The following is a 9078-nucleotide window of genomic DNA, read 5'->3' as shown; positions in this document are numbered from 1 at the left end:
CCTTGCCTCTCAGGAGCACGCTGGCTGCACTTTTCCAGAATTGATCTGTTTGGAGCAGATACCATGGCCTTTCAGCAGTCCCTACTATTTTCAATATTTTTCTTTAGCACTACAATTCAAAGGCCGTTTGTCTTACATGCTAACATTTATCTGAAACTTAGCTGAGATTGAGAGAAGAGTTTTCATGTAGATGAGGTATAGTCCATGTCTTTTAGGCACCACTCTCTATTCTGCTCTACATGGCTTTCTCCCCAGAGACTGAGAGAGCCAACATCAATGGGATTCCTTCCCTGTAACAATTAGGTAACTATCATCCCACGGAAGCCTACTCAGGAGGGTGTTACAGAGTGAAGGAAGGACATTGATTCCCTCGCGCCTCCTACTTGATAGGTCCCCTCATGTGATCTGTGTGAGTCAAACCAAAATGACTGCATCTTTCAAGACGGCCTCCTTTACATGATTTTATTATTCTGGATTCACGTAACTAGTGCATCTCTCATCCTTTTCAGCCCAAGGATGTCCACAACGTTGCTGCCACTATGCCTGTGTTACCGCAACATCTCTTGCGGTCCCTCTCATTCATGCTCAGTTTGATAAGTAAACTCTCCTTGGATCATCGTAATTTAGTGTGCTATCTGTTTTCTTCTGGGAACATAGGGTAATGGGCGCTCAGAGTAGGCCGAGGAAACACGGTCTTACAATTGGGTGTAGGAATTTGAAGAGCAAAGAGAGACAAGACGTGGGCAATCTGTGGCAGGCGGTGGCATCATGATCCCAAGTTTTTACTGATGGTCGTAGGGAATGAAATGGAGCTGGAGGGAAATCAGGAAACCTTGGCAATTTGTTACTATGACAACAGGAGCACTGTAAAATCTTGCAGCTATCTAGCTTCTTCTTGAGGCCCCAGAGGAAAGAAAAGCCAAACAGGGAAAAAACAGAATATGAGAAATTAAAAACTCTGAACATAGAATGCAAACTAGGGAGGATCAGAAACCCCCCTTTCAATGACTTGAATGAGCATTTTCTCTCTTGTAGTTGTACACAATTCATCACATAGGGCTAAACCTAAGCTCTGATTTTAAGAGATCAGAGTTTGCGGTGTCAATTAAATGCTTATTCATCTCCCCAACCCCCTACCCCTCCTGGCCTCTAATGTAAGGGTCCTAGTGGGGATGGAGTCAGATCTTTTATTGAAGTAAGGCATTTGGATGACTTAGATTAAGATGAGAGCTTTGACACCCCAAATTCTCTAAATTCTCTAAATTTCACTGTGCAAGCAGAGGCAAATCATTGAGCACATCCCATTACTGAAAAACATGATAACTATCTGTGGGATATTTGCCCTTAGAGTTGAAGCTAATATTTTCCCATGCCAACCGTAACTCTACATATATAACAAGAGTTAGATCCCAACAAATCTCCCAAAGACGTATGAAAACTACTCTAGAGAATATATGCTCTATATCAAATATTCTACAGAACGCTAAACGGATACATTATATTGAAGACATGGGACTTAATGAGAAAGAAATAACAAACCCATTAGATGCCTTAGACAAAAATGTGTGACAGAAGGTGAGAGATAAACTCCTTGGCCACTATGCCTTGTCAGCACCGAGTTGTACCTTATACTACCCACCCTCAAGAAAGAAGCACAATAGTTTTGGGAATTTGCTAATAATGTATACTATGTTTGAACCTGTGTCGCTGACTCATTTATTAGGATTCATCTGTTTGTAGGGTGACAGCTGGACCCAAAAGAATAAAATGAGCAGCAGCATATCCATCCATGTTACTGTGGAACTTAGACCTTGAGGTGAAGTAAATTCAGTGACAATGGAAGTATGTTTTTCCACTTCAAGAGTAGATTTTTGACTTGCCACTGAGCCTTGGTTTATACTGAGTTTCTGATCATAAAGACACTTCATGGTTCTGCAAGTTGATATTCTAATCCTGAATAAACAAACATTGTCTGGCCAATTGAACCATGAAACTGCACATGCAGAATAGCATTCCATCATAAAATGACCCCACTGTCATCAAGTAGATCCTGACTCATAGTGATCCCTATATAGTGTTTTCAAGACTGAAAATATTTAAAGGAACAGGCAGCCTGGTCTTTCTCCTGTGGAGCAGCTGGTGAATTTGAACTACTGACCTTGTGGTAAGCAGTTCAATGCTTACCCAACAGTAGCACCAAGACTATCATTTAAAAAATGGAAGTAGTGTATATATAAGGCTAGATACTAGCATGTAAACTATGAAAAAGTAAATTGTGTGAACAGATAGGTATCTCAAACTCTCACTTGCAAATCTGTTACGTACATATGTGGAGCAGATGTTAGTTGTAATTGTTCTTAGGAACCTCAGAGTCGGTCCAACCCATAGCAAAAACTGCTTGCCCATTCCTTGCAGCCACTGTGGTGATCCATCTTGTTGAGAATTTTCCTCTTTTTCACTGACTCCTCTAGTTTCAAAACCATGCAGTTATTTTTCAAGGTCTGGTTTACACATGTCCAATGTATGTGAAATAAAGTCCTCAACGCTAAGAAAAATTCTGACTGTGTTTCTTGCGAGACAAACTTGTTTGTTCTTCTAGAAGTCCATCGCATATGCAATAGTTTTCCCACGCTATATTTCAAATGTATCAATTAAGAGCAGATCCCTAATACCTATTTATTCTAGAAGAAAAATTCCAACTGGGATTGCAAATGGTTTTACCTGTTAGAGGTGAGTACCAGCTAGAAGTGGATGGCTACTGTATCACACCCTAAACACAGGTGGTCCTGAAAGATACTGGCAAACCTGGTGGGAAGTACTTTAAGTGATATATCATGCTTTACAACTTGATATGACATGAAAGATGGCCTGAAATCTAGAATTATACTAATTTCTGGTTAACAGCTAATAAGTTTCTCAACTGCCAAGAATTTAAATGAACCAAACAGGAACAAAGGGATGAGGGATATCTATATATCGATATCGTTAGATATGGAGATAGAGATATACGACAGAAAGAGCACCAGGAGAGGACATAACATAGTAGAAGAAATTCTCAATAATTAAGTGGACAAGGTAGCCAATCCTGTTGTTGACAGTTACATTTTTAGATGTCACCATATTGTTCTATCTTTGAGATTATATGCAAAGTTGTCATGATGGCAATGATAGCATCTATGCATGAGATCAATAATCTGTTGATTGTGACCATAATTAACTATTATAACTGAATACCATTCCAGTAGTAAAGGTCCATCATTTCTTATGGAGAAAATAAATGCTATCTGATAAATTTGGAATGACTTTTTGTTCCTCACAGGATAAGCACAGGTTCTGGATATAAATTTGTATTTTCTACATTCAGCATTTCTTCAAATACTAATAGTTCATCTATTACCATAGACTCACACACATTGCTTCCCAGAAGAAAAAACATTTCATGGTAATGTGAGTGTAGCAATGGACCCAGGTCCAACTTCACTAGGCTGCATCAGTCTGAAGCAACTTGCTTTGGAAATAGTGGAAGAACCTGCCAAAGTCTCGTTTTGACACCAGCTTACAGGTAATACTCTGAAAGGATGGAGAACTTGAAGCAGAGGATGTGCTTTATAGTGAAGAAAACATGCTGTATTTCTCTAAGCCAGTGGTTCTCAACCTTCCTGATGCTGTGAATCTTTCATACAGTTCCTCATGCGGTGGGGACCCCTAACCATGAAATTATTTTTGTTGCTACTTCATAACTCTAATTTTGCTACTGTTATGAATCATAATGTAAATATCTGATATGCAGGATGTATTTTCAATGCTACAAATTGAACATAATGAAAGCATAGCGAGGAAGCACAAAAACAATATGTAATTATATATTGTGAAATATATATTTCTAATGACAACTAAATTAAATTTTGTCTTGAAGCACAGTGTAGCATAGGTGACAGTCTTCACACCGGGGTACTGGTAGGTGGGCGTATCTGCATGTGGGCGGACCCACCTGGAGACGGATAGAGGAGCAGAGTCTCGGTTCCTAAGACCATCGGAAATATTTGTTTTCCGATCATCTTAGGCGACTCCTGTGAAAGGGTCATTTGATCCCCAAAGGGGTGGTGACGCACAGGTTGAGAACTGCTGTTCTAAGCCATAATTTAACAGGTCTGGAAACCAAGAGGTGCACAGGGGAGTCGTCCCATTCTCTGATTACACTCAAAAAACCACTTGAAGTGTCTTTTGCTTCGAGACCCTACAGCTTATCTGTGGTTGATTTGGTTGTGCGAGGCCCCCAGGGAAAGAATGTTCCCACCAAGAAATATGACCATATTCTTGATAAATTAGAAGCTGAGATGATTTTTCAGTCATGTGGAGCCCTTTTTGATACAAAGTAACAAGTAAAATATGTATCTTTCTATTGCTTGGATGATTCATCTTGATTGTTGTTGTCAGGTGCTCTTGAGACCGTCGTTCTGACTCACAGCATCCTGATGTATAACAGACTAAGCTCGGTACAAACCTGTTCCGCCTTTACACACATTGCAGTCTTTGAGGCTATTGTTGTAGATGCTACATTCATTCATGTCATTGAGGGTCTCCCCTTTCCTGATGATGCTTTGCTTACCAAGCATAACAGTCATCTCCAGGGACAGGCCCAAACTATATGAGATCATGTCTTGCCATTTTGCTTCTAAGGAACACACTGGCGATACTTCTTCAAAGACAGATACGACCATTCTTCTGCCAAGCCAAGGTACATTTAAGAATCTTCACCAGAACTATAATTCAATTCAATATCAAATCATCTTCCATCTTCTTCATTCCTCATTCAGCATTTTTTTAAAAGATCATTTTATTGAACGCTCTTATAGCTCTTCTAGCAATCCATACACCAATTGCATCACACATATTTGTACATATGTTGCCATCATCATTTTCTAAACATTTACCTTCTATTTGAGCCCAGCCCCCCCCACCTCTCACAACCCCTTCATAAATGATAAATTATCATCATTTTTTCATGTCTTACACCTATCTCTGTCTCCCTTCACCCATGTTTCTTTAGCCCACTCCCTGGGGTGGGGTTATGCATAGATAATTATGATGGGTTCCCCCTCCCTCCCCTGCTCTCCCCATGATCCCTCTACCCTCCTGGAATCCCTACTCCCATTTCTGTTCCTGAGGGGCTAATCTGACCTGCATTCCCTATGTTGTGAGCTCTTATCTGTACCGGTGTATATGCTCCAGTCTAGCCAGAACTGAAAGGCAGGACTGGGGACATGATAGTGGGGGGTACAGAGCTTCAAAGAACCAGTTGTCTTATCCCTTCCTTGCATCCCTTCTGTGAGGGGATGTTCTATTGTCTTCCGATGGGTTTGGGGTCTCTGCTCTGACCCTCCTTATTCTCAACAATGGTTTTTGTTTTGTTTTGTCTGGGTCTTCTGGTGCCTGATACCTGATTCTATCAACACCGCTTTTTCCCCTGTGTGCTTTATGCTTCTCTGCTAGACAGCTGCTTGTTTAACTCAAGCCTTTAAGACCCCAGACGATATATATTTTGATACCTGGGCACCATCAGTTTTCTTCGCCACATTTGCTTATGCACCCATTTGTCTTCAGAGATTGTGTCAGAAGAATGAGCATCACAGAATGCCAGGTTGTTAGAACAAAGTGTTCTTGCATTGAGGTGGGGGGTGGGGGTGGCGCTTGAGCAGAGGCCCAAAGGTGGCCCACTCACTACTTCAATGTATTGGCATATAAATATATATACATAGGCCAATTACTCTATTTTTATGAATTAATATATTTACATATGTACACACCTATATTTATACCTCTATCCATAGCCTTGCTTCCTAGATCTTTCCTCTGTTTCTTTTTACTTTCCTCCTGCCCCACAATCTGCCTCTAAGTAATTCCTCTCAGCTAGATTGTTGCTGCTCCAACACCACCAGGATCTCTACATCCTACTCATCAGTCCAACAGAAAGAAGGGGAATGGGGAGAGGGCTAAAAGTGGGGTGGGAGAGGGAGACAATGGTACTGGGGGAGCAGGGCACTAATCCACCCTTGGGGAGAATATTGTTTATTTCTCCACAGAAATGGGAGTGTGAGTGCAGACCCCACCACAATGCCCCAAACCTTAGGGCAGTGGTTCTCAACCTTCCTAATGCAGCGACCCTTTAATACAGTCCCTCCTCAACCATGAAAGTATTTTCGTTGCTATTTCATAATTGTAATTTTGCTACCGTTATGAGTCGTAATGTAAATATCTGATATGAAGGATGTATTTTCATTGTTATAAATTGAACATGATTAAGCATAGTGATTAATCACAAAAACAATATGTCATATATTGTGAAATATTTATTTCTAATGACAAATAAATGAAATTTTGTCTTGAAGCATGGTGTAGCATGGGTAACAGTCTTCACGCTGGGTACTTGTATGTGGGCATATATGCATGTGGGCAGACCCACCTGGAGACGGATAGAGGAGCATGTCTTCATTCCTAAGACCATCAGAAATATGTGTTTTCCGATGGTCTTAGGCGACCCCTGTGAAAGGGTCGTTCGATCCCCAAAGGGGTCACCACCCACAGGTTGAGAACTGCTGATATAACGCAACTTCAAGTGGTGACCTGCAATGACATAACCACTTTGAGATACACCCTAATATAAACAAACAAAAACAAAACAAAAGTACAGCTCCTAGGTATGGTCTCAGTCATTTGTTTCCTTGAAGTATGTCAACTCTTTCATGAAGGCAGCTGTTTTGTACATCTTTTTCAAATTTATTATGTAAAGCACAATAGATATAACAAATATATAATGAATAAAAAGATAAAATAAAGTTTTTGTGTTCCAGGAAATATTTCTGGTAGAACGTCACTGTCATTGAGCTCATTGTGATTCATAGCAACCCTACAGGACAGGATAAAAATCCCCCTGTGGGTTTCTGAAAAGTTAAATCCTTACAGCAGAAAGCCTCATCTTTATTTTGTGGCACTGCTGGTAGGTTTGAACTGCTAACTATGTGGTTATCAGCCCTACTGTAACCAGCAGGCAACCAGGCATTCTTATTTTTCGTACAAGATCGTTAATAATGGGGAAAAGTAATTAAAGATCCATACCATATAGTCATAGCCTCTAAACAAATCAAAATGAAAATTCCGAGTATATTCCCTATTTATAGCCTTTATTTTAAATTCATAAAAAACCTCAGAAAGTCCAAGCAGCTTTCATGCTCTATGATCTATAGTGGATTTTATTAAAATCAAATAATCTTTTGTAAAAAATCCACTTTAATTGAATCAAATAGTTAAAAGTTGGTTACCTCAATGAAGAAAATATAATCAACATTATCCCAGTCTCAGAAATTCTCTATGTTAGTATGATTCTTTCTATAAAATAAACAATTAAAATTCTTCAGAATGAAAGTCCCTTTAAGTATTGTTAGCCCTGAGTGGTTAAAGCTCTCAGTTTTTCTCTTCTGCTCCGTCCCAGCCAATAGAGTCCCAAGTCTGGAACTTGGGCTTTTCCTGGAGGGATTGCTATCTTTGGCAATTTTGACAACGAAACTAGTATGGTTATTCTTTTCTCTCCTGTTACATCATGTCTTTCGGACGCCCTACATTTCAACTGATGAGTCGGATCAATGTCAAGGGGGAGGGGAGCTCCACTTGATCAAACTCCATAAGTAGAAAAACTGGGAGTGACTTTTATAATTCCATGGTGAGATCAAGGCCACTAAAAGCTTGTCTGCCAGGCCTTTAAAATTTATCTCCCCCCGCCTCTGCAATGACTTGTTTTGTGAGTTTCATTTTGGAACACAACTTAAAACTGTGTATAATGGGTATATGTATTTTTAAATCTTTTAAATATTTAAAAGTAAATAAATTCTTTGCTAAATTACAAATGAAGGTAGATTGAAGGAGAAAAACATGCTTACATAAAATGTTTAATTCTAACATTACTGATAAAATGCCTTCATTATTTAAACACATACACACATACAATAGCAACAATTAACCAAATAAAGAGACAGATAGTATGATTTTTTATTTTTATTTTTACTGTAATATATCAATCTTTTTTCAAAACCAGTAAAATTGTAAAAGATAATTGCCAAAACTGAACAGCAGAGAGCAGAAAACAGCAAATTGTTTTCCAGAGTCCACTAATCAACTGTAGTCCTATGAGTTTCCCATTCTGAAAACTAACTTTATGACTGATGAATTATACACACGTGTACTTGTAAATTAATTTAATATATAATTACATGTACTTTTAGATATAATATAGGTGCCTTAACAGTTGCAGTATTATAATAGAACAAGAGAGCTTCGCACACACGTGCGCATGCACGAATCCAGAAATATCCTGTTTATTTGTGTAATCTCTTTACTTTAAAATTAATCAATCAATTAATTAAACTTTATTACGTGTAAGTTGAGGGTTTTTATGCTTGAGAATTATGTGCTATTTAAACATATTGCATTTGAAGCGTTTTATGAACGATAGTAGTAATAAAATGATGTTATTGCAGGTAAGATATGTATATGATGCATGACTTACTTTATGAAAGGCAATTAATAGAGTCCTGAGTAAATTTCAAGTAATATCAACTAAACGTTTTTATTTTCATATTAATTAAAATTAGTTACCAGACACTAACATTTTCCCTGACTTCTTATAGATATGGTTGGGGGCAATTCTCTATGACTCATCAAATTCTAATTGCTTTAGGAGAACATAGTTCCATCAATTTTGTGTATTTGTCCATGACTTTGAGATCTGGTAAGATAAAAAGTTTTTAGAATCACCCTGGCATTTTTAACTCATGTAGCTTAATCAACACTTGCCACTTCTCTAGATTCAAGTGACTTTCTCTTTCTCACATTCCTGTCTCTTTAATGTCAAGTTATTTTATATGAAAGTGAAGTTTAAAAAGAAAAAGTGATGTTTTTCTTGTGGAAAATTTCGATGAGAAAAAAGACAAGAACAATTGAAGAAAGTTTTCTTTTTTTCATTTGTTGAAAACTGCAAATTTATTTTTAAAAGGATACATTTTCAAGTCAATTTTTGCTCTTTAT

The sequence above is a fragment of the Echinops telfairi genome, unplaced genomic scaffold, assembly GCF_000313985.2.
Source record: "Echinops telfairi isolate 266 unplaced genomic scaffold, ASM31398v2 ScPeMD7_5868;HRSCAF=6743_0, whole genome shotgun sequence".
NCBI classification, from domain to species: domain Eukaryota; kingdom Metazoa; phylum Chordata; class Mammalia; order Afrosoricida; family Tenrecidae; genus Echinops; species Echinops telfairi.
Note: the sequence above shows the minus strand (reverse complement) of the source record.